The sequence below is a fragment of the Saccoglossus kowalevskii genome, chromosome 6, assembly GCF_978046115.1.
Source record: "Saccoglossus kowalevskii chromosome 6, keSacKowa6.1, whole genome shotgun sequence".
In the NCBI taxonomy this organism is placed as follows: domain Eukaryota; kingdom Metazoa; phylum Hemichordata; class Enteropneusta; family Harrimaniidae; genus Saccoglossus; species Saccoglossus kowalevskii.
The window spans coordinates 8,320,611-8,326,610 of record NC_140646.1 but is presented as its reverse complement, the minus strand read 5'-3'; the positions used below and the strand labels follow the sequence as shown (position 1 = coordinate 8,326,610).

General features: G+C 37.4%; 1 long non-coding RNA gene across 1 annotated transcript in view; it reads left to right on the top strand.

Annotated features, from left to right (window-relative positions):
- The first annotated feature begins 370 nt into the window (after positions 1 to 370).
- LOC146741488 (uncharacterized) overlaps positions 371 to 6,000 on the top strand; it is an 83,622-nt gene continuing 77,992 nt past the window's right edge. The window contains exon 1 of the long non-coding RNA XR_014929676.1: positions 371 to 752. This is a non-coding gene — a long non-coding RNA (uncharacterized LOC146741488). The remainder of the gene's footprint in view (positions 753 to 6,000) is intronic.

The window sequence follows — 6,000 nt, the reverse complement described above, 5'->3', positions numbered from 1 at the left end:
ATAGACATATACATAAACAGAATGTTGTTTCCCGTAAATTTTAGATTACCACGTTCGCCATTTCATCCCAGTAACATTACCTCCCACAATGTATCTTACAGCTGAGCGACGTTACTGATATTGTTAGTAACGCTAGTCGATGCTACGATATCAGTACTTCTTATTTATATTCAGTAGGATTAAGTCATTGTAATGTTTGTAATGTTAGTTTTATTTCTCGCGTTATATCGGTACCAAATCACACACCATTATTATATCATGTGTATATGTGATATACCTACAATATCTTTGTCGAAAAATTTAGCTTGACGCAATGACCCTGGGACCGCCGTAGGCGGCAGTATTTTCATGCGAGGTCAATTTTGGATCACCGGGTCATTCCTAAACGCGTAATTAGGACTGAGACGAGAATCAATTTTGGGTGACAGAAATCAACCAAAGACGCTCATTTGGGTATAATTTGCGCTGTCAAGACAAAGTTCAGGTTAATAAAATAAGATTGACGACGTTTTCCCAGGAGAAAACAGTGAATTATTTGTTGAAAAAAGCGGAGAAAAATTGATACGCAAAAATCGTGACGTTGACTCTACGCATGCAATGCAGCGCCATAGAAATTGTCTACAGTACACGTACACGCATCTTTCGATGACGTAGATTATTTTGCTAGCCAGCACCTTGTGCTGGGACAGCGCTTCCGGTGACGACACAACGAGCCAGCCCAGGACGCCGTACAAACATTGTGCTAATAGAAGGTAAGAGCTCTTGCCCTTTACCACAAATTTTAATATATTCTTAACAATTGCTTTACCTATAAAACTCTGCAAACCATGCTATGATCATTCAGTGTTTTGAACTAAACGACTCATCGCTTAGCAAAGCCAATTTTCAGGATTTATTGGCACATGATGTCATGAATCCAGGAAATCTAATGGCCAAAAATAAATCGCCAAATATTGCATCGTACATAAATGATGACAGCCTATGGCCTGTAAACTCGTATGATTTGTGTGATGTGCACATGCACGGTGCGACTAGTAACAATTACATAACCTACCGGTCCTTCACGGCCACAGTTGTCACGATGCATCTCAATAAAATAGCATCTAAAACCAAAATAAGTTCGATATGTGTAAATACATTAATAGTCTGGCCTATGCAGCCAGCAATAATGAAATTGCAATAATGGCATTGGCAAAATGATGACCTCTGATTTAGCCATGTCTAGGGGCATGGATATGATTTATAGTCTTTGCCCATTAATGTAATTTTATAATGTATATGAAGTATGTGACCATGATTAATCATTTTTGACCATTGATTATATAGGCTACCACACACTGTATAATATTGAGCAGAAAGTCATGCAAAAAACTGCATTTCATTCACCACATTGGCATGGCTGGCTGTACCCATTCTTACTTTTTCATGACCATTGTTTGGCCCACTACAATTTTCTTGTGATTTAGGCGGATTTTTGTCACATGCAAGAAACAGCAAGAGCTGCAATGTGTACATCAAAATGCTCTTATCATGCTTGTGATGTTGCTATTGTAGGTAAATGGCCACAGCAGGAATGTACATAACTGTCATTTATTAGGCAGAAACTGATAGGGGCCAATTCCTTGTGCTCATGTCTACATACACATGTACATCAGTGAAAGTTTTGCTGTCACCAGCTGCCATTCTTGAAATGATGCAATCGATCAACAGTTCATGCCACTCACCTCAACCTTAAACAATGTCATGTGTTGTCATTTGTTAATAAGGCCAAATTTTATTTTTATGGAAATGAGTTACCTTTTTCTAAAATGAACAAAAGTTGATATTAATATCATCATGTAAAAAAAACAATTGTTTAAAAATAATTGTATTTGATGTAGACTGAACATGTTGGGGAAAAAATAAATCTAAAAAAATCCCTGCCTAACTACTCAATATTTTTTACCCTAATACTGGAAACACCAAATTTGTTTTTTATTGGCCTTATAATGGTTTGAGATCTTTTCAACATGGTCCACATAAATAATGAGGGATAAACTGGTATTATGTTGACTCATTTACAGCCCTGTCATTGGTGATACCTGGATTTTACTCTTTATAACATGTGTGTGGGCTGTCTTATACAAACCAACAATGCTGTCTTTGCACATGGTCAATTCACTTGGGTTATATGTCAGATGGCACATTGCCATTGCCATGCGTTAAATTCATTACTTTTACGAGTTATATCAGTCTGATGGGATTGATATCATCAATGATATTTCTATGAAGTACAATTACATTTGATATAGTCTCTTTGCACCTACTTTATTTCCGATTCATTCTGAATGGACAGTTGGATGAACATACAATAGCCTAAAAGTAAGGGGGTATATTTGTACGACACCCTGTAACTTTGCATGATATGGATCTATAATACTGTCTTGTACAATGTTGTAAACAGTTAACTACTGGTTTTGTACAGTTTATTGTTGCTGCATATATACAGACAACAAGATATAATATTTTCGGCAATATGACTACTACCAAATTGGTTGTTGGTGGTGATACCTATCATTTGGGTCTTCCGTCAACACTTGTGCGCTTTTGCACCATGAGTTGTTTCATGCACATTATACCAGACTTAATCATGACACTCTGTTTACAACACTCTGCATTGAACAAGGCCAATATTTACTTTGAGAATATAAATAGGAGACGATACGTCTCTTTTTTAAGTTGGTTTAGTTCGTTTTTGGTTCGTAGACGACGAACTCAAAGACCCGACTTTCGGAAGTCGACCAGATATCGTGAACCGTCTATGCTCACATGTCTAAATTAAACGCACAATTCAGGAAACGATGGGTATCCCAGTATCCTACCGCGACATGACATGATAACACAGGCAAAACTGACAATTCAGATAAAGTCGGTGATATGGTCCTCGTGCGCAGCGACACGGATCGACGAATTAATTGGCGATTAGCCAAAGTTGAATGACTTAAATATGGAATTGTGCGCGATCCGTTGATATCAAAACTTTATCTGGACGTACAAACCACCTGCTGACGAAACTGTACCCATTGAAAGTGTGTGCAAAGCCCGACGATGTGTTTACCGAAGACACTCAAGAATCGCCTGCTGCTGAATGTGTACCAGAGCCTGAAATTATTAATCACCGAGCCTCTACTAGAACAGCAGCCGCTATCGCTCGACTGCGAATCCAGAACATTAATTGACATGTTAGCTTTAACTAGCATGTTAACATTAACTAATATGAACTGAACTGACTCTTATAACACTACTCTAATTCGTTATGATGTTTGTGTATTCTATGTCTCTATGTATTCTATCAGAGGGGGAATTCTCCTACTCTCAGGTTCTCCACACTTGCCAGGGGGGAATCTCGTCTCATCTCTATTTCTCGTCCCCTTGAGGTGCTGGATCGGGAACGTCACTAAAACTTTACAGTCAAATAGACACAAATGACGAAATACGTTTCAACTCTCGTCTTAGTCGGTCTTTTGAGCACTCTATAAGACACAGCGCCCTGGGGAAAAATCCCCAAGACTATCGCAAGGCTGAGCCAAGACTCTCTTAGACTGCGTCAACACTCGCCCCAAGGCTCTCCAGGACTGCGTCTCTCGTGGTGTACTCGTCAAGACCAACTCAAACTCTCTTTATTCATTTTCAAAACTCTAACCAATTACAAAACAGTAAAAAGACTCTAGGGCGTAACCTGCAATCATAAAGCCAATCACACTAAGTACTGAATACGTCATATATTTTGATTAATCGTTCACTACATTAATAACTACGAATACTAACTGTCAGAATTAATAGTCCGAATAGCGACGGTTATCTCGTAATTAGTTCCAAATCACTGAGCCAAGTTCTGTCCAAAACTTCAAATAGGCCTAAACGATGACAGACATAACACAGCCATTCAGCTAATAATCAGCTAATTAAGTCGGTCAACAGATATGCAAAAACAAATTCATGACACATCCCTTCACCAAAACTGAGATTATGCCTCCCGGCATAACACGTTCACAAATCAAAGATACCGTCTTCTACTCATCGTCATACGGGTTAAATACAATACTAAGAAAAAGGTATAAATCAAAAGAGTAAAACACATTAATTAATAAACTGATTATAAAGACTAAATACAATGGTTGTAAAATCTCAAATATCAACAGTTATAAATCAAAAACAAGGGAAAGGCTACCAATCGACTCACTTTTCTCAAACAGTTCGCTGAGGTAACCCTTCGCTGCACTGTCTCTGTTACTAAGGTTACAAACTCTATATCCAAAGGTCAAAAAAACTAAGGCGTGGCGGTGTAACCAAGCGATCAGCCAATCGCTGCAGTCGACAGCATGATCACGTGATTACCAGGGATGCGTCTCTCGGTTAAAGCTTTGCAAAGCGGTAACTAATAAACAATGAATAAACAAGCTATTAATCAAACTCCTGTCACATACGCTTATAAACTTCAACTGAACTCACAAGTCGTTAATCTAAACAATAGTCATACGGCGTGGAAACGGAATGTAAAGACAAAGTCGCTTTCATAACACATTACTCCTCTGGCAAAAAGACGGAAAAAGGCTAAAACGATATAAACTACTGAGTTACATATAATCCTGTCAATCATGAAAAAAAAGCTTGCGTTATCAAACTCTCATCTCAAAAAGACATTAAATAACGTTACAAAGGTGCTCTAAACTCAAAAAGCGTCAGAAGTATTCCGGAAAACAACACATAAACAAAAACAACTCTTAAAACGTCGGTATCTCTGTACTCGACAAATCTCAAAACTCTTAAAAACTCATTAGGGTATTACTTCTCCCATCATATCCCGTACTCATAAACTCATTAAAACACCATAAAACTTCACAAAACTCATAACACTGTGTTGCAAATACTTGTCCACTGAGGCGCGCTTAAATCGTTATAAAGGACCTCTCACGTCATTAAATATCATTTCAAAACTAAGATCTGGGCGCTTACATACATACAATTCAACATCACAAAAAAAACGGTAAGAAAAAACGATAGGAAAAGCAAGCAATACATTACATACTAAATAATGGTGTTGGGATTCTGGAAAAGAGTTCAACGTCTTTGGGTTACACAGTGTCAGTTCAGTGTCCAATGAGCGGTTCTCTAAGCAATACACAGATAGCTAAAGTTCTAATCAAAGTCTATAAGCGTCTCCTCTTTATTTATTTACTTATTTTATTTCACCAGAATGACCATTATAACAGAACTCATAAACAAAATACAATAGTAGTAATTCCGGCGTGGACCATGGAAATAGTCCTTATGGACTAGTCCAGTCCATGGCCCAGACTGTCAAGTAGATATTTACAATTTACTGGTAAAGGAAAGGAAAATTACTATTTACATAACGAAAATTAAAAGGTAATCTATATGATTTAGATATAAATATGACTAAAAAATTATGTGTAATAATAATATAATCGAACTGCTGGTACAACGAACTTTTATGCAGAAGAAAAGAAAAAAAAATAGGGAAATGGGAGGTAATCGAAGAATTTAACAAAGCAAATAATGTTTCATTTCATATTTAAATTTGTTTCTGTTGGTGATGTTTTTGAGGGAGTCTGGAAGTGAATTCCAGTGTTTTACTGCAGCAAATTTAAAATTATGTTGTGAAACTGTAAGTTGAGCAACAGGAATTGACAAGTTACCGCTAGACACTGAACTTGTGGGATAGCAATGTGGGTAATCATTAACATACTTATTGAGGCTATGTGCATATCTGTTGTGTTTAAGTTCGAAGATAAATCGGCAGGTATGTAATTTACAAAGTTTGTGAATATCAAGTATGCGTAATTGGATAAAAAGAGGAGCAGAATGTGCTTTAAAGTGCGAGAAGGTGATAATGCGCACAACTTTGTTTTTGTAAGAGCAGAACTGGTTCAAGAAGTGTTGGGTATGTGTTTCCCCAGATTTCAATACAGTACATTGTCGTCGCGTTAGTCCGGGGTC